The 26,097-nt window shown below is 47.4% G+C and overlaps 1 long non-coding RNA gene across 1 annotated transcript; it reads left to right on the forward strand.

The window, feature by feature from the left end:
* The first annotated feature begins 8,135 nt into the window (after positions 1-8,135).
* On the forward strand, positions 8,136-25,815 carry LOC104677123. Its single transcript, XR_750008.2, has 3 exons — positions 8,136-8,156; positions 9,455-9,558; positions 23,807-25,815. It is a non-coding gene; the product is annotated as an uncharacterized LOC104677123 (long non-coding RNA).
* Positions 25,816-26,097: the final 282 nt, after the last annotated feature.

A 26,097-nucleotide genomic window follows, 5' to 3' on the forward strand; every position in this document is an offset into this window, starting at 1 on the left:
CCTGTGCCTATAAAGACTCCAGACTCAGTCAGTAGAGGGGAGAGGGCCTGACTTCAGGGAAGATGACCTGCCCTTCCCAGCCCCTCTCTAGCTCCCCTTTCCACTGAGAGCTGTTTTCGTTGCTCAACAGAATTCTCAGCCATCACCATCCTTCAACTGTCCATGTGACTTCATTCCTCTTGGATGCCGCACAAGAGTGGGACCCACCTAGTGTGAGTACCCAGAAAGGCTGTCACACTGGCCCTTTGCCCTTGCCAGTGGAGGGCAGCCACCCCACGTGACAAGGCAGGGGGACAAGTGAGCTGCTAACACACCTCCATCCACAAACGGCAGAACTAAAGGGGCACTGTAACGCTGCCTCTGGGGCTTTGGGGTCACAGGCACCCTCACCTGGGTGCTGCAACACGCCTAGTCTGGCCGCAGGTCCTACATGGAGCCTGCTCCTGTGTCTCCACCCGGAGTGGCCGGCCAGATCCCACACTCGCTCGCTCACGTGCTCCCTCCTGCAAGGGGTTGAGCACAGAGAGCTGAGTAGACGAGGCGCCCCTTCTGTGAGTCCCGTGAAAGGACCAAGAAAAACCTTGCATTATTAGGAGAGGGAACGCCAGGCCATGGCCTGGCCAGATTTTCTGGTCAAGAGGCCTCATTGAGGTCAAGAGGCCTCAAGCCCATGTGGACTTGAGGTCTAAATCCCTTCTGTGTGTTTTTTTCATCAGGATGGGCAGATTATTCTCCCCGAGTGCCTCCTTAGCTCACCGATCCACTCCTGCCCCTTTACCAAAGCTTGGTCTCCAAATCTGTTAGGAAATCTGGATGTTACCTGGGAAGACCAAGACTGCAGTGACTGGGAGCTGGGGAGGGGATGGGTCTGGCTTCTGGAAACTCAATGCCCCACATTCAGCAATGACCCACAGACGTGGGCCAGCTCTTTGTTGTCCCAGGAAGTGGGCAGGGGTGGGGGTTTGCACAGGGTCAGTGTGGTCACCTGGACACACAGGGAAGCTGCAAGATGGATGTTAGCAAGAGGCAAGTACCAGGCGAGCCCACCTGGCTCATAGCTTTAAACACCTCCACAGCTTGGTGACTCCAAGGTTCCACCTCCAGCCACACCTTTGTCCTGAACTCTGCTCATGAGTCCACATGTCCCCTCTGCACCTCACTCAGCATCTGAAAGGTGACTCGACTTCACACCTCAATCAGTCCTGACCTTTCCCCATAAATGTCAGTTGCTCTAACCCAAAACCTGGTATCATCCCTGACTCCCCTCTCTCACCCCACGTTCCATCAGAGGGCAAGCCTGTGGCTGTACCTGTAAAATGTCCAGGATCTGATCGCTTTCCATCTACCAGGTGCCCCCGTCCCAGCGTCTCTCAGCCCCCAGCACATGTCTCCCTGCCTCTTGCCCCCTGCCCCCAGTCTGTTCTTGGCTCAACAGCCAGACTATCCCATCAAAACGTGAGTCAAGTCCTGTCACTCCACCACTCAGAACTTTCCAAGGTCTTCTAGTGTTGCTCAGAATAAAAGCCAGGGTCGTTCTGAGGGCCTCAGCAGCCCTGTGGACTCTCAGACCTCTCCTGCTGCTTCCTCCCACATTGACACAGCAACAGCCATGCCCACCACCTCCCTGGGCCTCCCGCACTGCTCCACCCCAGTCAAAGCCCAGTTAGAATTATTGATGCAAATCCTCATGGCCAAGATCATCAAGACATCGACCGCCAAGCTTTCTGGCCAGGGATTTCAGCTGCAGAACTGTTTGCAACACTTAGCTGCAATGGAAGTGCCAATTCTGGAACTGGTTTCCGTGTTGTTGGCTCACTTCTTCTTACCCCTGAGCACACTTGGAAGGCTACAGACTTAGATAAGTGAGGAGGAGGCGGGAGTCTTTTGAATTACATGGTTATTATTTTTTTCTTTAACTGGGAGTGAACTCCACTCTGTCTTGAGAAAGAATTCTTGACTTGCCTTGCAGATAAGAAATGCTGCTGTGGAGGCTGAGTAGAGGCAGGAACAGCTGTCTTCCCTTTAAGACTTGGAGATGACCCTGGAGAGGGCAGCAAAAGCATCTGCAGAACAATCTTGGCTGTTCCCCCTGGAAAGGAATGCAGGGAGCTGCAGGGAGGGTCACCATGGCCCTCCGTACCTTGGAATACACTAAGATCTCCAGGGTGTGGTGGGTCCTGGTGTGATGTGTGCAGATGCCCACATATCCCACTGTTAGGAGTGTCCTCACAGTTGTATCACAGCCATGTGCAAAATGGCTGCAAGTTCAAGGCTGCGCATTGCAGTGTCCTGTGCAAAAAACCGTGAAAAGACTGGGAACGAGTTATGCAAATCAATAGTGATTGGTTTATTAAGTGCATCCACATGGCAGAATATTATGAAGCTCTCAAAAAGAACAGGGCAGTCAACTGATGATGAATCACATTAACTTAATAAGGAAGAAAAACCATTTTATTAAATCAAATAGATGGAGGAAAAAGGACACTAATTCATGATAAAAACTCTCATACATAGGGAATCAAACTTTCTTAATCTGATCAAAGACATCCATAGAAAACCCACAGCTCGCTTCATATTTAATGGTGAGATATTGGATTCTCTCCCCATAAGATCAAGAACATGGCAAGAATGTTCACTGTCATGTCTTCCAAATGATATTAGAGATCATAGAGATTGTAATAAGGCAAGAAAAAAATTAAAAAGACATAGATTAGGAAGAAATAAGTAAATTAGCACAACTCACAAGATTGTTATGTAGGAAAGAGTTAACACCACAGGCCCTAACTACTCTGTTTGGAAAGGTCTGCCTGCAAGGTAGGCCCTTAAGTAGCACCTGGGAATTTAGATGTGGATAGGGTTCTCACCACTGTAATTGATATGAGTAGCTTACTGTGCCTAAACTGTTGATACAAATAGTATGCCTTTTGGTTCACTTGCTTTCCTTCTGGAACTCTGGAATTTTGACCATGCCAAGCAGAGGCTGGATACGGTATAAGTCCAGCACTCCTGAAAAGTCCTGGCTGCTTAATCTCAAATGAGCTTCCCTCATCGATAACATGTCACACATATTGTCACAACTTGTTGCTGGGAAAATTAAGCATGTCCTCCATGACCCCACTGGGAGAGACCCTTTGAAGCTTATGCCTGGTGTCCCTCAGACTCCACTCACATGCACCTTTTCCCTCTGCTGATGTTGACTTTTGTTCTTTCCCTGGAAGCTGTAGTTTTCTGAGCCTTCTTAGGGAATCATCAGACCTGAGGGTGGTCTTGACAGTCCCCCACAATAGTTGTGCAGAAAATCCTAAGAAGTCTACAAAAAAGCCACTAGAACTAATAAGTGAATTTAGTGAGGTTGCAGGATACAAGATTGATATCAAAAATCTAGTTTATTTCTAATCTTGCAAAAAAGGAAACATATCAATTTTTCGATAACATTTATTGTGTCAAAAACACAGCAGACTTAGAATGAAATTTTAATTAAAAATCTGGAAGACTTACTGTATTTTGGAAACCACAAATTATTTCTGAGAGAAATTAAAGAAGAGCTAAATAAATGGGTGTGCCACATTTACATATTGGTGATGTGTTTACTTACTGGTTACATATCAGACTGGTGATACAGCACCATTTCAACCAAGTGAGAAATGAAGAATATTTTCAATGAAAAAATTAGCAGTTAAAAAACCAATAAAAATTTTTGAGTCATATAGATACCCAAATGGAGAAAAATGAATTTTGACTCCAACTCGTATCATTTACAAAACTGAAATGGATTATTAATCTTAATGGAAAAAGCAAACCCATAAAATCGTTTAAAAAAAATATGTAAAGGCCAGGCGTGGCGGCTCAAGCCTGTAATCCCAGCACTTTGAGAGGCCGAGACGGGCGGATCACAAGGTCAGGAGATCGAGACCATCCTGGCTAACATGGTGAAACCCCGTCTCTACTAAAAAATACAAAAAAAACAAAAACAAAAACAAAAATAAAACTAGCCGGGCGAGGTGGCGGGCACCTGTAGTCCCAGCTACCGGGAAGGCTGAGGCAGGAGAATGGCGTGAACCCAGGAGGCGGAGCTTGCAGTGAGCTGAGATCTGGCCACTGCACTCCAGCCTGGGCGACAGAGCCAGACTCTGTCTCAAAAAAAAAAAAAAAAAAAAAAAAAAAAAATATATATATATATATATATATATATGTAAGAAAAGGATCTTGGTTAGGCAAAGATTTTTAAACAGGATGATAAAAAGCACTAACCACAAAAGAAAAGGAAAAAAAGTGGACATTGATGAAATTAGAACTTCTCTTCATCAGAAGAAAATGCTATGAGAATGAAAAGGCAATTCACCAAGAGGGGGAAGTTATTTGCAATGACACTTCCGTCCCCTGGAGGACTCACATCCACATTATATTATGATGGTGCAAAAGTAATTGTGGCTTTTGCTATTTCAGTGACAAAACTGCAGCTACTTTGTCACCAACTTAATATAAGAGGTTCTTACAAATCATGGAGAAAATGACTGGCACGCTGATGCTTTTAAGATGAGAAAGAGGCTTTGACAAAATGACCAATGTAAGTGAAAATACGCTCAACGTCATTAGTTACCGGGTAAATGCAAATTAAAACCACCGGGAGCTACTGCATCTTCACCAGAATGGCAAAGAAAAGGCTGAGAAGCCTATCTGTTCTAGAGATGTGTTTTCCAGTTGCTGATGGGGTGCACATGGGAACAACCCGTTGGGGAGATTGTTTGGCAGCATCTCTTAAAGCCAAGTGTTCATGTACCCTGTGAGCCAACAACCCTACTCCTGGGAGTGTTCCCAGGGATGCAACCTTCATGCTCACCAGAAGACATAGGCAAGAACGTTCATAGTGGCATTATTTGTAAATAGCTAAAAAAAGAAATAGTTGGCAACAGCCCAAATTATCAGTCATCAGTAGAATGAATAATTTGAAGTACAGCCACACAATGGAAAAATGCATGGCAACGGAAAGAAACCAAGAAAGCAGCAATGGCTACGTCCAGCAGCATGGCTGAGTCTGCATACGGGACTTTGAGTGAAGGAAGCAGACCCGAGACTGTACCACGTGAGTCCCTCTATATGGTAGCCAAGGGCAGGAAGGACTTACTATTATAATTAAAGACAGAAGCATGGTTACCTCCAGGGACCATGGAGCTGGGTGGGGTAACCTAGCTGGAAGGGAACAGGGTGCTGCCTTGAGGACACATGAAATATTCCAGGCTTTGGTCCAGTTACTCAGGAGTAGGCAAATGTGAGTCATCCCTCTGCACCTGAAATGAATGCATTTCATGTCTGTAGATGGTATCTTTTCACTAGGAAGGGAAGAAAGCCAGGCAGCTCATGCAAATGCACCTGCAGAGGATGAGGCTGGGCTGGGACCAGAAACACAGGTGTGGATAGGGGCCTGCAACAGGAAAGCTGTAAGGGGGTGTCCTGGAGGGAGGTGCTGTTGGGAGGGCAGTGGCTACAGTGGCTTTTTATAGAGACCCTGTGGATGCAGAAGGAGCTGATGGGGGACAGAGCCCCTGAGCAAACGACAAAAGTGGGAGCTTGGAAACCCAGGCCCCTGGTGATGACCAGCATTTACTTCCCCCTGACCAAGGGCAAGGCCCTCATCTCAGTCCTTGCTGTACAGTGACTCAGACTCCCTGAGCTAGGTAGGCGTCACGCTTGACATTGCTCCCACTTAACAAGGGGGGAACAGCAGTGCCAGGTCTCAATTTTGTGCAGTTCACAGCAAGCGCAGAGCCAACAACATCCTTATTGCCCAGCACTAGGGTCCTCATGCTTAAGCACGAAGCTGTAAGTTCTGTCTCCCACCACACTCTTTCCTTTTTATTTTTGAGATGGAGTCTTACTCTGTCACCCAGGCTGGAGTGCAATGGCATGATCTTGGCTCACTGCAACCTCCACCTCCCTGGTTCAGGTGATTCTCCTGCCTCAGCCTCCCGAGTAGGTGGGACTACAGGTGCACGCCACCACACCAGGTTATTATTTTTATTTTTATTTTTTAGTAGAGATGGAGTTTCTCCATGTTGGCCAGGCTGGTCTTGAACTCCTGACCTCAGGTAATCTGCCCGCCTCAGCCTTGGCCTCAAACTCCTGGGCTCAAGGGATCCTCCTGCCTCAGCCTCCTGAGTAGCTTGGACTACAGGTGTGTGCCACCACACTCAGATAACTTTTTAATTTTTTGTAGAATCAGGGTTTTGCTATGTTGCCCAGGCTGGTTTTGAATTCCTGGCTTCAAGGGATTCTCCTGCCTTGGCCTCCCAAAATGCTGGGATTACAGAAGTGAACCACAGCACCCAGCCCACACTGGTGCTTATAGCCTTCTGTCTCTTTTTTTCTGATAGAATTCTAACAGTCCCAGAGCTCTGTCCTCCAGACCCTTAGAATCTAGAGCAGCACATTTGGAGGAAAAAGAGGGTTTCCCAGTTAAGTCCCGGTGATAACAGTCAACATCTGGTTGGCCATCATGTGGTGTTTATGGAGGTGGCATTAGGAACTGGCCCCTGACATATGGAAGTGAGGATGTTCAAGTCCACTACTCCAGCAGGTTGTGGTGGCGGGCACCCATAGGCCCAGCTACTGGGAAGGCTGAGGCAGGAGAATCACTTGAGGCCAGGAGTTTGTGTGCGGCCTGGGCAACGTAGCAAAATTCCATCTCAAATTCGTTTTCAAGTGAACAACTCCATGGAGGCCCCCTGCGTTCACCTCCCAATGGGCAGAGACCGTGCCATCATGCCTGTCCGTCGGGCTTCAGCAGTCCTGACTACCTTCTGTTTGCACAGCCTCAATCCTCTCTTTGAAATGCGCAGCATCTCCACGCTGAACTGCCCCGTGTCCTTCCACAGCTGCCTGGTACTGTGGTTTCAGCCCAGGTGAATGTCCCACCCACATAAGTGAGCTGCACCTTCCTCTGCCCTTGCCTCCTTCCAGCCAGAAGACCTGGACCCTCCTGCCTGCTCCACGTGTGCGGCTACAGCTCCTGTATCCCCAAGAGACCTCCCCAGGCCTCCCCTGCTCAGAGAGGGCAGGGATGCCCCATACTTTGAGCTCTCTCTTCAGCCTCCCAGTTTCTCAACCATCCCAGCAAACGTCTTAGGGCCTCTGTTGTCCTTGGCAGGATAGATCCCTGGAAGGTCACACACTCCAAAACAACCAAAAGGATGGATATAGATAAAGTAGAAACATGAGCATAAAAGCAAAAAGGTAATATTCTGGGGCCACTGCTGCCAGGGGCTGATGCCCGCACAGGGCGGGGACCCTGAGGTCATGGCTGTGTTGCAGCACAGAGCCATTATTGTGCATGATGATGGCCTGAGCCACCCAGAAGAGGCCACCTGACACTCAGCATCCCTGCTCAGGAAGGCAGGAAGGTTTGTAACGCCCTTTAGAGATCTCGGTGCATTTAAAAACATCCTGCTCAGCCATGTGCGGTGGCTCAAGCCTGTAATCCCAGCACTTTGGGAGGCCGAGGTGGGCGGATCCTGAGGTCAGGAGATCGAGACCATCCTGGCTGACATGGTGAAACCCTGTCTCTACTGAAAACACACACACACACACACACACACACACACACACACACACACACACACACACACACATACACACATAGCTGGGTGTGGTGGCAGGCGTCTGTAGTCCGAGCTACTCAATAGCCTGAGGCAGGAGAATGGCCTGAACCCCGGAGGCGGAGGTGGAGCTTGCAATGAGCCGAGATCGCGCGTGAACCCGGGAGGCGGAGCTTGCAGTGAGCCGAGATCTCGCTATTGCGCTCCAGCCTGGGTGACAAAGCAAGACTCCACCATCTCAACAAACAAACAAACATCCTGCTCTACCTAGTTTTTTGTTAACCAGATTATTCAGTTATATGGAACAATCCATTCTCTAATGAAAAGAGCAGAAGGGTTGTGGGTGGGTTGCATTATAGATGATTTTCAAACAGTTCTTTGTTTCAGTAGCTCTGGTTTGGCCTGGATGTTTTCACTGTTCAAGTCTTTCAGAATCTTTTTTTTTTTTTTTTTTAAATAGGCAATGAGAACATCCCCGAGCAAGACCAACAATTGCTGAATAAACACAAACCCCCTTGAGAATCACTCCGACAGGTGCTGCCTCTTCACCTGGGGATTGCAAAGGTGAGAGGGGAGGTGAGTGCCTCCTGGTGTTTGGAGAATCATATGAGGGTGTGCTCTGGGAGTTTTAAGTTTCTCGTGAGTGAAAGTTCGCCGCTTTAGGTTTTCTCTTGATGCTACTTTTTGCCTCTTCCTCCGTCTACTAAGAAGGGTTTCTTTGTAGGTGAAAATGGAACCAAATTAGTTCTGTGATCTTGTTCCATTCTAAAAGCACCTGGAATTCAGTAATTTCTGTGGGCTTGTGCTCAAAAGCAGGTGCGAAGTCCTGGAGTCGGGGGTCCTGGCAGAACCCTCAGGAGAGGGCTGGGTTTCTGTAACGTGGCTAACACAGACCAGCAAGGCCACATTTAAACCAAGGTTTTTTTTTTTTAATTTAAATTTTAATTTTAAACTCCTGGGTACGTGTGCAGGACGTGCAGGTTTGTTACGTAGGTAAACGTGTGCCATGGTGGTTTGTTGCACCTATCAACCCATCACCTTGTTATTAAGCCCCACATGCATTAGCTATTTGTCCTGATGCTCTCCCTTCCCCCACCCCACCCCCGATAGGCTCCAGGGTGTGATGTTCCCCTCCTTGTGTCCGTGTGTTCTTGTTGTTCAGCTCCCCCTGATAAGTGAGAACATGTGGTGTTTGGTTTTCTGTTCCTGTGTTAGTTTGCTGAGGATAATGGCTTCCAGCTCCATCCATGTCCCTGCAAAGGACCTGATCTAATTCCTTTTTATGGCTGCGTAGTACTCCACGGTGTGTATGTACCACATTTTCTTTATCTGGGTATGTTTATTAAGGGGAAGACCCAACCATGCATTGTGTGTGGCCACCTGGTAAATGAAAAGTAGGTTGGGATTTTCTTCCAAATATATATATGGGTATGTGTATGTGTGTGTATATATATGTGTGTGTGTGTGTGTATATGTGTGTGTGTGTATATATATATGTACATGGGTAAATTGCATGTCGCAGGGGCTTGGGGTACAGATTTTTCCATCATCCGGGTAGTAAGCATAGTACTCAATCGGTAGTTTTTTGAGCCTCACCCTCCTCCCATCCTCCACCCTCAAGGGGGCCCCATCCTCTGTTCTCCTGTGTGTCCGTGTGTACTCAGTGCTTAGCTCTCACTTATAAGTGAGAACATGTGGTATTTGACTTTCTGTTCCTGCATATACATACACACACACACATACACACATATACACACATATATACACACACACACACACATATACATGTTTCAGTAGCTCTGGTTTGGCCTAGATGTTTTAAGTCTTTCAGAATCTTTTTTTTTTTTTTAATTTTTAAATAGGAAGTGAGAATATCCCCGAGCAAGACCAACGATTGCTGAATAAACACAAACCCCCTTGAGAATCACGCCAATAGGTGCTGGCTCTTCACCTGGGGATTGCAAAGGTAAGAGGGAAGGCAAGTGCCTCCCGGTGTTTGGAGAATCATATGGGGGTGTGCTCCCTTTATAATTTATAATAATAAAATATATATATTTTTCCAAATATATATATTTCAAATATATTTCAAAATATATTTCAAAAATATTTGAAATATATATATTTGAAATATATATTTGAAAAAATATATTTATATATTTTAATTATATATTATATATTTTAATAAAAAATATATAAATTGTATATATATATTTGAAATTCACAAACATTTGCATTTCTCACCAGCCGGTTACCACTGCTGGAAGTGAGGTGGCCTCCAGTCAAGGTCTAGGGACTTGACCTGGCTTGATCTGGCTCCACTCCCACTGCTCGATTTAGACTCTGCCCGGACTAACAGCGAAAGTGTAGCCAGATCCAGATCTTACCAACACACTCCTTCCTCCCCCATCCTACCAGGCTGGAATTCACTGTCAATATCCTCCATAGAAGACACAGTTGGCTTCCAACAGCATCAGGGGATGCAGGCAAAGGGGGTGACGGGGCCTGAGATACAGTTCAGTTCAGCATAGAGCGGGCGTCTGTGCCCAAATGACCAACCTTGGTAACTGGTATGACTTCCTGTTCTCACTGAAAATACTGCAGCTCCCCAAGTTTGAAAATAACATCAAGAATCTTTTCTGGCCAGAATAATGTCTGGCACATAGTAGGTATGCAACAGTTTTGGGATGGATGAATGGAAAATCAAATCCTAAGAGGAAGCTTCCTTCCAGGCTGGTCGTACGTCCTTGTCATAGGTGTCTCCATTGAAACGCTCACCCAGGAGTGGGCAAACTGATTCTGGAAAAGGCAAGGGAGTAAATATTTGGGGCTTTGTAGGCCATAAGGTCTCTGCTGCGATTACTCACCTCTGCCATTGCAGCGAGAAAGCAACCGCAGACAATAAACACAGAATCAAATCAGCATGTTCCAACACCACTTTATTTACTAAAGCAGTCGGTGGGCCAGATGTGGCCTGCGCGCCATGGTTTGCCAACCCCTGCACTACACACACTCACCGTTCCTACAGGACAGAGACTGCGTCCGCCATCCCCTTAGGATCCAGAACTGGATGTTTTAATTAAGTACAGATGTATTAAAACTGCCTCTCCCTTTTATGATTCTGTTTTAAGAACTTTAAAAAATGTTGCAAAATTCTTAGGTATTATGTGAGGGGTAGGTTGAAAGGCTGAAAGTACCAGCCTTGCTTCAGAGGAAATAGTGTGTGAAGCCATTTCCTTCCTGAAACTTGGATTTGGGACTGAGAGGCGTGAGAATTGTGCTCTAGGGAACAGCCACCAGGGGGAGCGCAATGCACACAGAAGTAACCTGCTTTGCACCAAGAAACCAGGGGTGAAATCTGGAGGCTCAAAGGTGCAGGCTGTTCCTGGGATATGCTGTGTGCTCACTTGGGGTACGGGAGCTGGGATTCTGGGCGCAAACGAGGGAGCAAGACACTGTTTTCTCACACTCTACCCTTCCAAAGGTTTTGTGGTTTTGATTTGTGCACGTATTACTCCTGCAAATATATGCGTAAGTATTGTACGTGTGATGTCATCAGGACTAGACCAAGATGCATGGCACCCAGGGGAACAAGCTTCAGCCCAAATTACTTACATAACTGACTGATCTGTGTTTAGGGAAGGGGCTGAGTGCTATGAGGGGGAGCAGAGGGAGTTCAGCTTCAATCGGATCCCCCAAAATTCAGTTCAGGCTCCACCTGCAAGGCTTCCAGGCAAAGCATGGTATCATCCACACAGGACCGTTTTCCAGCTTTCTGTTGCTATCCAAACATATCCCTTGGCCCAGATGACCACATTTTCATCCAGTGAAACCAGGAATACTATACAGCAGGGAAAAACAAACCACAGCTACACACATCAACATGGAGGCACCAGCAGAGGATGAATACAATAAACAGGCCACAGGAAAAAACGTACGAGGTGGTTATTTTATTTGCAGAAAGCCCCAAATCAGGCAAAACCAATCTCTTCTCTGGGGATATATCCAGGTGTGGCAAAAGTGCTAAAAAGAGCAAGAGAATCATTAAGCAAAACCTTAGGGCGCTGGATATCTTCGGGAGGAAGAACTAAACAAGAAGTGTGGAGAATACGTGATGTCTTATGCTGGGTAGCAGGTTATTAACTTATTTGTTAAAACAAGGCCAGGTGAGGTGGCTCACACCTATAATCTCAGCATTTGGGAGGCTGAGGTGGGAGGTTAGGTTGAGACCAGGAGTTCAGGACGAGCCTTAGTAACATAGCAAGTCCCTGTCTCTACAAAAAAAAAAAAAAAAAAAAAAAAAAAAAAAAAAAGTGCACCTGTAGTCTCAACTACTCGGGAGGTGAGATGGGAGGATCATGTGAGCCCCCAGGATGTGGAAGCTGCAGTGGGCTATGATCATGCCATTGCAGTCTAGTCCAGCCTAGTGACAGAGCAAGGCTCTGTCTTGTTAGGAAAAAAAAAAAAGGCCAGGTACGATGGCTCAGGCCTGTAATCCCAGCACTGTGGGAAGCTAAGGCTGAGGTTTGAGACCAGCTGGGGCAACATGGCAAAATCCTGTTTCTACTAAAAATACAAAATATTAGCCAGGTGTGCAAGTGCATGCTTGTAGTTCCAGCTACTCGGGACGCTAAGGTGGGAGGATTACTGGAGCCAAGAAGGTCGAGGCTGCGGTGAGCTATGCTGGTTCCACTGCACTCCAGCCTGGGCAACAGAGCCAGACGCTGTCTCAAAAAAAAAAAAAAAAAAAAAAAGTCATCCCTAATGTGTATTACATTACATATACCTTGTTTTACAATATATCATAATAACACAGTATAAAATAAAAATAGAAATAATCCCTTCTGCATGTGTATCTCAGGGTGCAACCCTGGGGAGACAGAGAAGCTTAGATCTGGGGAAGCTTTTCATTTGGCCGTTAGGGTTTGCAGTGTGGCTTTCTAGAAGCTGTAAGGTTGAATGAACTGCAGATGCTCAGCCCAACCCAGAGAACTGCAGCTGGTGTGGAAATCAGGCTTCGTGGTAGAATGGGAGGCATGACAAGCTGTAGTGAGAGACGTCAGGTCTGGAACACAGTGACTCAAGGCAGAGAACTGTCCCAAGGCACAGGATCCAGGCTGATGCCCAGGTGCCACTGCACCACTGGCTCAGATGCCCCTGTGACTCCTGCAGCTCCCGGGACTCCTGGGAATGCCACTGGCGATGCCCCACACTGGGTGGTAGCTACCTTTGTATTTACCCAGCCATGCCTTGGCTCCCTGAGCACTGGGCTGCTTCCAGCTCTGCATTCTAGCACCTGTAGGACGCATCTGTGGATGCTGGTGGGTGGGATCAGCCGCCATATTACCTGCTCTTTGCAGGAAAGCCTGGCCTTTTAAATCCCAGGCCTAGGACCTGTCCCAGTTTGACCACAACTGAGAAGTTTTTGGGGGAGATGGTTTCTCTCAATGTTGAAACTGGAAAAAACCAAGCCAGGATGAGTTGGTTATTTCACCCAGACTTTGGTACTCAAATATAAGGACTTGGTTCAGCCAGGACTGATTTTGTGTCACAGGAGCACTCCATATATCCTGCACGCCTTCTGGAAACCCTCCATTGATTTCGGAAGGAACAGTCATCCCGCATCTCCCACTGGCAGCTCCTGGGGGCTGCCAGCGTTTTACTGAGTGACTCTCAGCTGCCTCCAATCTTGCTAAGGGCAGATTAAACTAGTAAAATGAGACTTGAGAGCAATTATTCCTCCCTGAAAGGCTGGAGTGAGGACACAGGAACATGCTTTTCAGAGTGGGGAGTCAACAATCACAGCAGATTTCTGTAACTGAAGGTGGTGGTTTTTCTTGTTGTCTTGTCTTCAACTGGCGGGCATCAGACTCACCTGCCCTCACCTTATCACCCTCACCTCACCTTATCACCCGCCTGGCGGGGTCTTCTTAGCCTGAGATTGCTGGGCCCCCACCTAGCGTTTCTCATTCAGGGGATCTGGGATGAGGACTGAGGACTGCATTTCTAACAAATGAAGCTAATTCTGATGGTCTGGGGTCCACACTTTGAGAACTGTTGTCACAGTGTTAAGGGATAAAGTCTGGATGAGGGGTTGTCAGACTTTTTCTATAAGGGGCACAGGATCCAGGCTGATGCCCAGGTGCCACTGCACCACTGGCTCAGATGCCCCTGTGACTCCTGCAGCTCCCGGGACTCCTGGGAATGCCACTGGCGATGCCCCACACTGGGTGGTAGCTACCTTTGTATTTACCCAGCCATGCCTTGGCTCCCTGAGCACTGGGCTGCTTCCAGCTCTGCATTCTAGCACCTGTAAGAAATATTTTAGGCTTTGTGGGTGATATGGTTTGGATCTGTGTCCCCACCCAAATCTCATGTGGAATTGTAATCCCCAATGCTGGAGGTGGGGCCTGCTGGGAGGTGATTGGATCCTGGGGGTGGAATTCTCCCCTTTGTTGCTATTCCTGATAGAGTTCTCATGAGATCTGGTTGTTTAAAAGTGTGTGGCGTCTCCTTCCTCTCTCTCCCTCCTGTTCTGGCCATGTAGGATGATCCTGCTTCCCCTGCGCCTTCTACCATGATTGTAACTTTCCTGTGGCCTACCTGGAAGCCAGCACCACACTTCCTGTACAGCCCACAGAACCGCAAGCCAATTAAACCTCTTTTCTTTTCTTTTTTCTTTTCTTTTCTTTTCTTTTCTTTCTTTCTTTCTTTTTTTTTTTTTTTTTGAGACAGTCTCAGTCGCCCAGGCTGGAGTGCAATGGTGCAATCTTGGCTCACTGCAACCTCCGCTTCCAGGGTTCAAGCAATTCTTTTGCCTCAGCCTCCCAAGTAGCTGGGACTACAGGCGCGTGCCATCACACCTGGCTAATTTTTTGTATTTTTAGTAGAGATGAGTTTCACCGTGTTAGTCAGGATGGTCTTGATCTCCTGACTTTGTGATCCGCCCACTCAGCCTCCCAAAGTGCTGGGATTATAGGCGTGAGCCACTGCACCCAGCCCTAAACCTCTTTTCTTTATAAATTACCCAGCCTTAGGCATTTTTTTATAGCAGTGCGAGAACGGACTAGTCTAGTGGGCCACATGTTCTCAACTACTCAACTCTGCCATGGTAACCCAGGAGCAGCTAGAGTGCAAATGAACGTGACTGAGTTCCAATAAAACTTTATTTACAAAGACAGTCAGTGGGCCAGAATTAGCCTCTGGGCTTTGGTTTGCCAGCCTCTGGTTCAGACCATTACAGTGTGATTTTCAATGATCCCCTTAGCTTCTCTGTGTTTTCCATCTTTGTATTGGTGTGTGGATGACTTTGAGCCAGTTGAAAGCAGACCATGGAGGTCTGGGAAGGACCGTTTGTTTAGAGTATAGATGCAGGGCAGTGTAGCACAACCATACCAAGGCTTTATAGCTTTCAACAACCATCATATTATACTCACCAGTCTGTGGGTCAGCTGGGGGTTCTTCTGGTCTGAGCTGGTTTGGCTGGTCTCTCTGAGCTGTCTTGTGCACCTGGGGTTGGGGGTCACCTCACAGGTCATCTGATGGTGGATTATCCAAGGTGGCCTCAGCCACATGTCTAGCAGGTGGTAGACTGTTGTCTGGGCACCTTGGTTCTCTTCCACGTGGCCTCTCCTCCTCCAAGAGGCTAACTCCAGCTCCCACACCAGGGGTCTGAACATAGCAAGGGAGGAAGCTGCACTTCCTCTGATGACTATGTTTGGAGATCACACAATGTCACTTTCATCACACTGTATCCATCAAAGGAGTCACAAGGCCAGTCCAGAGTTAAGCATGCGAAAATAGGCTCCACCTTGTAACAAGAGCAGCTGCAAGGAATCTTTGGCTGTTTGCGATTTACCATTCAGATGGAATGAAAGGATAGGGAATGAAGCTGCTTGGCATTGAATTTTAACTCCAGCTCTCATAGCTGGAGGTCTCACTTCATCCCCCTGAGCCTGATCCGCCCCCGTCCCCAACAAAAAAATGAGACTGATGCTACCTAGCCTCAGAAGGTTGCTGAGAGGCTAGCTGGATTAATCTGGAAGAGTGTCTGGCACAAGCAAGTCCTCTCCGTGTGGCTGCTGTTATTAATGTCTCAGTGAACCCCTACAGATGTGACATCACTGGAGGCGTAAAGAATTGAGGACACCCAAGACCATTGGAATGTCCCTTCACATACGTACCCAAGGACTCCCTGCCCAGCTCTGGGCTTTTTCTTATCTGTTTCCCTGCCTAGAATCTGTTCAAGCCTTCAAAGATCAACTCACATTGTAGCCTCCTTTTACAGCCCTTGTTGCATTGCATAATTTCTTTTTTACAAATATCTTTCTCCTATGAGCTGGGAGCTTCTTGAGAGCAGAAACAGGGTCTTGCCCAGAGCCCATGGTAGTGCCTTGGGGAACATCCTCTCCCAGCCCCTTTAAATCATCTGGGGTTTGCTTCGCCCTATTTTCCATCAGAAACATTGGAAGCCAGCCAGCACTTCTCAGGAGAGGAAGGATGTAAGCAGTACACATTCTGCTCCCTTGCAGGTCTATGTGGTCTCTCTTCTGGGACATTGCCATATGGATCTTAGTATAATTTGCTTAAGAAAAACACAGTAGCCAAGTTCTGTCAATCCTATCTGTTTCCCATGAGAAGAACAGATCTCATCCTCAGGGCATCAGGGATGTTCAGGCTTTTTCAGAAGAGAGGACAAAGGTGGGTTTCCCAAGGGCATCTCTGTGCACTTGGAGAGATCCAAGAACTTGCTAAAGTAATGTAATAAGTTAGTATTCAATGCACACTTGTAGGGTTGAACTATGCTTTGTTATAAAGGGATGCCAAGATAGTAGAAAGTTTGTGTAGGGAGTAGACAGATACATCATTTCTCTTTCTATAAGGCCTGTTTTGAAAGATTTCTTTCTAACAAATGGACTAGGTGAAGACACGGCTGTCTGAACTTAGAGAGGTATAAGAGATGCAAGGATCAAAATGACTACATTATGTATCCATCTATCCATCCATGGACTTACCACCCATCATCCATCCATTCACCCATCCTCTCATCCTCTCATCCATCCATCTATCCACTCATCCCTTCATCTGTCCACCCACCCATCCACTCATCCATCCATCCACTCACTCACCCACCCACCCATCCACCCATTCATCCACCCATTCATCCATCCATCTACCTATCCATCCATCCATCATCCATCTACCCATCCATCCACCCACCCACCCATCCATCCATCCATCCATTCATCTATCTATCCGTTCAACATTCATTCATTCATCTACCCACCCATCCATCCACTCATCTATCCATCCATCCTGGAGCTCACACAATGCTTTGCAAATACTTCAGTCTACCAACTTATTTTCCAATAATAACCCTCTCCAACACTCCAACATCCCCTTCTCACAATCTCTCTCTCTCCCTCCCTCTCTCTCTCTCTCTCTCTCTCTCTCTCTCTCTCTCTGCCCCTCCCCAACTAACCCCTTTTGGGAAATTCAAATTGCCCAAAATATAATAATATAATAGAGATAACTCCTTGATGTTATTATTGTGATCACCCCTGAGGTATGTACAGCACTTTACAGTTTACTAAACACAAGTCTTCACATCAATCCTCTTCTCTGCAGCCACATGACTCAAGCAATCACAGGACCCACTGGGAACACCAGAGTCATGAGCAGGAAGAACGTCTCCTGTTGCAGCCATGGGGGGAGTCAGGCATGACATGCCCGATGGTGCAGCAGGACACGATGATGTCAGGGATGCCCCGGATATATTGAACTTTCTGATTTTTGTCTTCTTGTGATGGAAGAAATGATTTTGGATGAAGATGGAGAGAAACAATGATAGGATCAGATCTGTTGTGATGGTTTCCCTGGTGAGGAAAGTATCTCATAAGCTTGGAAAATCTGGTTCTAACTGGTTCACCTCTTGGAATTGTCTTCCCACCTGGCTTCCACAGGTCTGCGTCATGAAGGCCCTTCCCTTTCAGCCAGGACTGTTTTGTCCACCTCCCACTCCCTCTGCAGGCACACTTGGCAGAGCCTGGACATTTTGGGTTGTCATAACTTGGAAGGTGTTACAGGGATCTAGTGGGTAGAAGCTGGGGGATGGCTACACATCCTACAAGGCACAGGACAGCCCACAGCAGAAAACGATCAAGACCAACATCTCCAGAGGACTGCGGGTGTGTGGCTTGGCGACGCGTGGCCTTCCAAACAGAGCTGGTGGGCCCTGACCCACTTTGGCCCAGAAGTTTCTGTCACCTCCCCCGTCTGTGTGACTGCTATTCTGTGACATTTGCACACTGCAGTCATAGCTCAGTGCTCCAGGCAGGACAAGTGACATCACAAGACATGCACAGGTAGCCTCGATGGCACGGATCACAATTGAAAAATTATTAATGACTTTTTAATTTAAAAATAAATTCTGGGCCAGGTGCAGTGGCTCATACCTGTAGTCCCAGCACTTTGGGAGGCCGAGGCAGGTGGATCACCTGAGGTCAGGAGTTTGAGACCAGGTTGGCCAACATGGTGAAACCCTGTCTCTACTAAAAATACAAAAATTAGCTGGGCGTGGTGGTGCATGCCCATAATCCCAGCTACTCAGGAAGCTGAGGTAGGAGAATTGCTTGAACCCGGGAGGCGGAGGTTGCAGTGAGCTGAGATGGCGCCATTGCACTCTGGCCTGGGTGACGAGCGAAACTCCATCTCAGATAGATAGATAGATAGATAAATAAATAAATAAATAAATAAATAAATTCCATATAATATCTGGCTTCCCAGGGAGACCAGCATGCCCATGGGGAAAGAAATTTGTCCGAATCCTCCTCACTGTCTCCTCACTCTAGAACAGCACCGTGCCCCTGGGAGGCAGTTGGTAAGTATTTGCCGAATGAATACTGATAACCCTCTGAGTGAATCTACCTTAAGCTAAATCTACAAGGGCATTTTCAGAGGATAATCGTGTATCTCTAATTTTCAATGATTTTCTGGGCATTCCATCCAATGAAGCTCTAATGCCCAGGACCAAGGGGCCCAATTGCAAAAAATCAGTCAGTCAGGACTGTCTTGGTTGCAAGTGACAGAAACCCAACTTAGACCCATTTGGCAGGAAAAAATTCTGTTGGCTCCCTGTGCTGAACAGCGCAGGGCAGGCTGAGGTTTGTGCTCCAATGATATCGTAAAAATTCTGTTCCTCGTGTCTCTCCTCTGCTTCCTGCGGGCTGACTTCCTCCTCAGGGAAGCTCTGGTTGTGGGGCTACAGGACAGCTGCAGGGCAACTCCAGGCTCACTTCAGGTTCTCCCAGATCCTGAATCCAAGGGAAGAGAGTATCCTTCCTGAGAGTTGACCAAGATCCCAGGAAGAAACCATGGCTGGCATCACATGCCCACCCTGGTCAAGGGTAGCCGTCACAAATCAACGCAAATTTTGACCTAAGACAATTGAAATGTATTCTGACAGTTTGGAGGTCAGAAGTCTGAAATGGATTTCACTGGGCCAAAATCAAGGTGTCTTCAGGGCCATTTTCCCCCTGGGGGGGCTCTAGGAACTGGGAGAACCTATTTCTTTGCCCTTTCTAGCTCCTGGAGGTGCTTACATGCCTTGACTCGCTGCCACTTCTCCATCTTCCAAGCCAGGAGTATATAATCTTCCAATCTCTCTGACTCTGACCTCCTGCTTCCTCTTATAAGGACCCTCGTGATTACCTGGCATCCATCCAGATGATCCAGGGCAATCTCCTCATCTCAAGATCTGTAACTTAACTATACCTGCAAAGTCCCTTTTGCCATGGAAGTTCACATATACACAGGTTCTGGACACTAGGATGTGGCATGAGGATAGCGACCATTATTTAGCCAAACTGCAGTAGCCAAGGAGTGGAATAATCTTAATGGTCAGCATGGGTCCTGTGAGCCCTTAGGGCCCACCTCATCCAAATCTTAAGACTGGAGCAGGATTAGAGTGGAAATAGAGGTAGAGACTCTAGGAGGCTGCTGGGCTAGCTTCCAGAAGCCCCAACTAGGTCAAGAGGCCATGACGTCTGCTAGGCATTTCACAGTGGCCTCATGCAGAAGCAATGACACAGAGGGACCCTGCCTGGACTATGGGTGGGCTCTACCTCTTACCTCTCTGCAACTGTTTGTCACCAGTTCTCTCCCTGGTATTAGTTATGTGCCCAACACAGCACCTGAAACAGGACAATGCCTTCTTTCCCTTCCTTCTGCATATCAGTGATGTGAACCAACAGTTTCTTTTCTCAGTAGCTGAACACTCTTTTCTGATTTCTTTTCTTTTTTTTTTTTTTTTTTTTTTTTTTTTTTTTTTTTTTTTTAGGACAGGGTTTTGCTCTGTTGCCTAGGCTGGAGTGCAGTGGTGCGATGTTGGCTCACAGCAGCCTCGAACTGTGTTCGAGCAATCCTCCTGCCTCTGCCTCTCAAGTAGCTGGGACTACAGATGTGTGCCACCACCATGCCTGACTAATTTGTAAATTTTTTGCAGAGATAGGGTCTTTCTATGTTGCCCAGGTTGGTTTCGAACTCCTGGGCTCAGGCAATCCTCCTGCCTTGGCCTCCTGAAGTGCTGGAATTATAGGTGTGAGCCACTGCAGCTGGCCTCTCCCAATTTCTGTTATGCTTTCTTCAGGTTTTTACTTCTGTGCATTGATAGTCAATACGTGGATTCACAAGTAAGTTTCAGATCAATGAGGATTTGGAGTAAAGTAGAAACGTGCTGCTTGGTTGGCCACATCATTCTGGGGCAAGCTCAGGGATTTAGCCCATTGGAGGCAAAAGCCTTCCCTGCACTGAACCAGTTTTTATTCCACTCAACACACCCCAGATGAAAATATTTTGGCTCAGGAGAGCAGTGCAATTACTCATGGCCTCATTTCCCTCCTTCTGTGGGAGTGGAAGGCAACATCAGATGATTTAAAACAAAGCAAAGGAAAAACCACATTTTTGACATCAGGGCTAATTTCCCTGAATGTAAATGCTATTGTACCAAAGAAAAAATGAAAACAGATTGACCAGCCCTGGAATTAATTTATTTCTGTGCCCCCAATGCATAGCACTTGGTAGAAAGAGCAAGGTATTTGGATGTCTGCTCCCACAGTGGCTATTTGCTGATTTACGTGGGGGAAATGCCTTGCATATCAAGACAATCCATCATCATCGTCGTCGTCACTGTCATTGTTATCATTATCGTCATCATTATCAGTGTCATCATTGTTATCATTATCATTGTCATCATCAATGTCATCATTGTCACCATCATTGTCATTGTCATCATCATTATCTGTCATTGTTGTCATCATCATTGTCATAGTCATCATAATTGTCATTGTTATCATTATTTGCATCATCACCATTGTCATTGTTGTCATTACTGTTATCATCATTGACATCATCATCATTGTTGTCATCATTGTCAATGTCATCATCATCATTGTCATAGTCATTATTGTCATTATTTTCATCATCATTGTCATTGTTGTCATTATCATCATTGTTATTGTCATCATTGTCAATGTCATCATCATTGTTATAGTCATCATCATCACCATTGTTGTCATCATCATTGTCATAGCCATCGTCATCATTGTCATCATCATCACTATCATCAACATCATCGAGGCCATCACACCTGTCACCACAGTGAGGGTCAGGTCAGGAAATGCACCCAAGGGTTTCCTGTGCTGTCAAGTGCCCCTCATGTCTCAGGCTCTGTTGCAAATTAGAAAGTAAAAAGTCAAATTATTCTTATTTACAGACAATATGATCTTATATACAGAAAATCCTAAAGACTCTACCAAAAATCTTTTAGAATTGATGTATGAATTTAGTAAAGATAAAAAATTAACATATAAGATCAGTAGCATTGCTATACATGAACAATGAAATAGCTAAAAGGGAAATCAAGAAGATAATGCCATTTACAATAGCTACAGAAAATGAAATACCTAGGAATAAATGTAAGAAGTGACTGACAAAAAATTGAAGAGGAGAAAAACAAATGGAATGACATCCCATACTCATGGATCCAAAAATATTGTTAAAATGATCATAGTACCTAAAGTAATCTATAGATTAAACACAACCTCTACCAAAATACCAAGGACATTCTTCACAGAATTAGAAAAATCTTTAATTTTGTACAGAACCAGAAAAAACTCTGAATAGCCAAAACAATCCTGAGCAAAAGCACAAAGCTGGCATTATGACACTTCAAAATATACTACAAAACTGTAGTAACCAGCGCCTCTTCCATCCCTGCATGTCGAGGATGAACAGAAATGAACAGGCAGCTGATGCCTGGACTTCCAGAAGTAACAGGCTGGCTGCAGATACACAGTCAGCATGCAGACAGACGGGACACCAGCAAATATTCCAGGGAGGAAGGTTATGAAGCCCCCCACATGAGAGAGCAGGTGGGTTCAAAAGCCATCCAGCCATATCAGCTGAGCATGCAGTACTCAGAGGGGGAGTGTGGGCCTGACGTGGAGACGTGAAACAGGGGCCTGCAGAGATGACGGCAGCTCCATGTGACGAGGGCCTGACATGGTGCGGCAAACTGACTGACGTTTCTGGACAGCAATTTGGCAAAATGTTTAAGGAGCCTTTAAAAATTCTTGCTCTTCCAACTAGTCATTCGAAGGAGGTGATGGAAAGGGGCTGATCCAAAATGCAGGAAAAAGAGGGATGACGAAGGAGATTATCCCAGGGTTGCTGATGGTGCCAAAAATAATAGGACCTACAGACTCCACAGAGGATTCATAGCAGGTGTGGCAGATGATATTAGAAGGAAAACGTTTCCATCGAATACTCCATAACACGCAAATGGCTATAAGGTTCCACTGAAAAGTCTAACACAAAATCATATATACTGTAATATATGTAGTGTGTATACCTTAGCAACTTAGTGAGAGACGCCCTGGTGCCCCACTGAGTTGTACCTCACACAGCTGTTCACAGAGGCACTAGATGAAGGGAGACCCCTCTGTTTTCTGTGCCAACTATCAGGGTAGATAGCTGAATATTGATAAAGGTTACCTCTGATTAGCAGGATTTAGAAAGGGTTTTGTTTTTCTTCATGGTTTTCTCTATTTTCTACAATGAGCCTGTATTCTTTGTTTATCAAGAAAAGATCCAAAAGTCACTTATAAAATGAAGAAAACATTTGTCATGACAAATATTTAGTCACAATGCAATATTCAAAAAAGAAAATTGACTCATTCATTTTTGAGGGTAGTCGATTTTTTAAAAACCTATACACTGCATAAAAGTAGGTTGAAAACAGGCTGGGCACAGTGACTCACGCCTGTAATCCTGGAACTTTGGGAGGCTGAGGTGGGCGGATCACCTGAGGTCAGGAGTTTGAGACCAGGCTGGTCAACATGGCGAAACCCTGTCTCTACTAAAAATACAAAAAATTGACCCAGTGTGGTGGCTCACACTTGTAATCCCAGCTACTCAGGAGGCTGAAGCAGGAGAATCCCTTGAACTTGAGAGGCGGAGGTTACAGTGAGCCAAGATCATGCCACTGCACTCCAGCCTGGGCGACAGAGGGAGACTTTGTCTAAGGAAAAGTAGGTTGAAAACAGAAATGCCAAAATATCAGAGGGGTGACCACGGGCAGGGACCTCAGGTGAGTTCTGATGCTCTGTACCTTTCTGCATGTTTTCTAAACTTGCAAAAATATGGAGAACGTTCTCTAGAAGCAAAGCAGAGGGAGAGAATGGTCTCAACCAGGGCCAGGAGGCCAGTGAAGCCTCCGGGATGAGGTGGTGTTGAAGCTGGAAGTCAGGAATCTGGCTGGGACCACAGCTTGCAGACCACCCGGGGCCCTTCTCCCCTTGGGGTCTCCCCTCCCACGAAGGGGAGAAGGGCTGCTTCAGAGAAGTGGCTGCGAAACAGGTCTCAGAGTTTGCTAGAAACAGGTGGAGGCCAAAGCCTTAGTGCAGGGCCCCCCAATCCTCCCTTCTCCAGGGCAGCCATGTGCAAATGGTCATCGGAAAGGACCCCCTTCCAGCAAAGTGCACACAGCATCCTGGAAGTGGCTCTTGCCCGCCCAGGGCCCAGCTCTGGGTGTGGGGGGCCACCCACACTGCCCTGGGCCCCCGGGCGCTATGAACCCTGAGCCTAACGCCCAGCACAGCGCCTGCCCCAGGGACCAGTGACATGCAGTGGCGTGGGTAACCATGTGTTCTCTTCCACAGCCTCACCGCCATGGACCGCGTGCCCCTCGTCTGTGACTACGGCTCTGGCTTCAGCAAGGTGGGATTCGCAGGAATGGAAAGCCCAATGGGCGTGTTCCCCACTGTCCTCGGGAAACTTCGGCACGATGTGAGTGATGTCGGGGTCTCCTCCCTGTGGGGTGCTGCTCATCCAGAGGTGGCCTGCCGGCCCGGTCGGTCCCATCGCCTCTCCCACAGGGTGGCCAAGGCAATCCCCTGAGCAGGGCATGGTGGGTGCGAACGTGCCTCCACGAATCCAAGTTGGGAGCACCAGGCTTGGTACCACACAGATGGCCGGGCCACCTAGGGTCTCTACCTCAGCCGGTCCGGGGTTGGGGATGGGGTGGGAAAGGCCTTGCCCCTCTCACGGCTCCCAGCATGCGGCCCGCTCTGAGAACCACAGGCTTAGAGGGAGCAGTGATGTGTAAATCAGTAAAGTGGACACGTTGTGAAAAATCAGTCTTACTGCCCGTCTCCCATCTCTGGCTCTTCCCACCTTCAGAGAGGTATGGACGCAGAGAAGGAGCAATTCGCCTTTAGGATAAATGGGAGTCCATTAGGGTGAGCGGCAATGGACACTCAGCCTCTGCGACAGGAAGGCAGTAGGAGGGCGGGTGGGGACCGGGGTACACGCCCTCCAAGAGGTCCGTGTCTGACATTGCCAGATCTTCCTGCGTTTCAAGGGAATTTAGAAATGCCAGGTGTTTCTATTGTGGTAAAGTAAACACAATGTAAAGATGTGTTAACTGCACAGTTCAGTGGCATCAAGAACATTCACCACCATCTATCTCCAGAACGTTCTCATCCTCCCAAACAGAAGCTCTGGCCCCATTAAAAACCAGCTGCTCATCCCCTTCCCCAGACAACACAGTCGCATCGTAAACGAAACTCGGCGAATGGGCCTGAGCCTGGCCACATTCCCGGTAGGGAGGGAGATGCCCCTTCTCCCCGAAGAGGAACCGCTTGCTCCGAGAGGTGACTTCTGGAATCCACGTGGTGACAAAGTGGTGGTGACAAGACCCCCAGTGCACCTGCGTTCCCAGCCCATGCTCTGGATCATGGAGCTCATCCTCCGGAAGATCCCGTCGTCCGTGCTAGGGAGGAGCGTCATGACACGGAAGATCTCAGATGTCACAGGACCTCATGGCGATCACTCTTGCATTTTGGAGCACTTGGAGCAAATTATTGGCAATGTTTCTAATTATCCAAGATGCACTGGCTCCCAGAGCTGTGACAGAGGAGAAAATCCCATCTCCCTCTCTAAGAGGATGAAATGCACATGGCTCCTGGGAACCAGTGGATTTCCTCCTTGCTGTCCAAGTGGCAGGCATCATAGCAGCGACCGCCCTGGCAAATCGCAGGTGCCTGCACTCGAGCTAGACAACCAGCTTACCGCTTGGAGATTGTGGTGCTCAGTGGTTAAGAGCTGGGGCTGCAGGGCCGGGGAGACTAAGGCTCCAATCTCAGTCCTGTCCTCAGCACATGCATACTCAGGGCAACGGTGCTGCTGTGGCAGAGGCATCTCTTTTGCATAATATGATTGTCCTCATAGATGTATCTCCTAGATTCAGCCTGAAGGTTAAATGAGATGAGTGAATACATGTTTGGCGCAGTTTCTGGCCCATGGGGAAGGTTTAGCAATGACAACGATGGCAGTGATGAGAATAATGACTAGCATATTCGTGTATTTGCTTAGAACAACAGAAATGTGGCCAGACGCAGTGGGTCACGCCTGTAATCCCAGCACTTTGGGAGGCTGAGGTGGGTGGATCACCTGAGGTCAGGAGTTTGAGACCAGCCTGGCCAACATGGCAAAACCCTGTCTCTACTGAAAATACAAAAATTAGCTGGGCGTGGTGGTGTGCACCTGTAATTCCAGCTACTCTGGAGGCTGAGGCAGGAGAATCGCTTGAACCCGGGAGGCAGAGGCTGCAGTGAGCTGAGATCACACCACTGCACTCCAGCCTGGGCGGCAGAGTGAGAATTCATCTAAAAAAAAAAAAAAGGCCGGGTGCGGTGGCTCAAGCCTGTAATCCCAGCACTTTGGGAGGCCGAGACGGGCGGATCACGAGGTCAGGAGATCGAGACCATCCTGGCTAACACTGTGAAACCCCGTCTCTACTAAAAAAAATACAAAAAAACTAGCCAGGCGAGGTGGCGGGCGCCTGTAGTCCCAGCTACTTGGGAGGCCGAGGCAGGAGAATGGTGTAAACCCGGGAGGCGGAGCTTGCAGTGAGCTGAGATCCGGCCACTGCACTCCAGCCTGGGCGGCA

This window comes from Rhinopithecus roxellana, chromosome 15, assembly GCF_007565055.1.
Source record: "Rhinopithecus roxellana isolate Shanxi Qingling chromosome 15, ASM756505v1, whole genome shotgun sequence".
NCBI classification, from domain to species: domain Eukaryota; kingdom Metazoa; phylum Chordata; class Mammalia; order Primates; family Cercopithecidae; genus Rhinopithecus; species Rhinopithecus roxellana.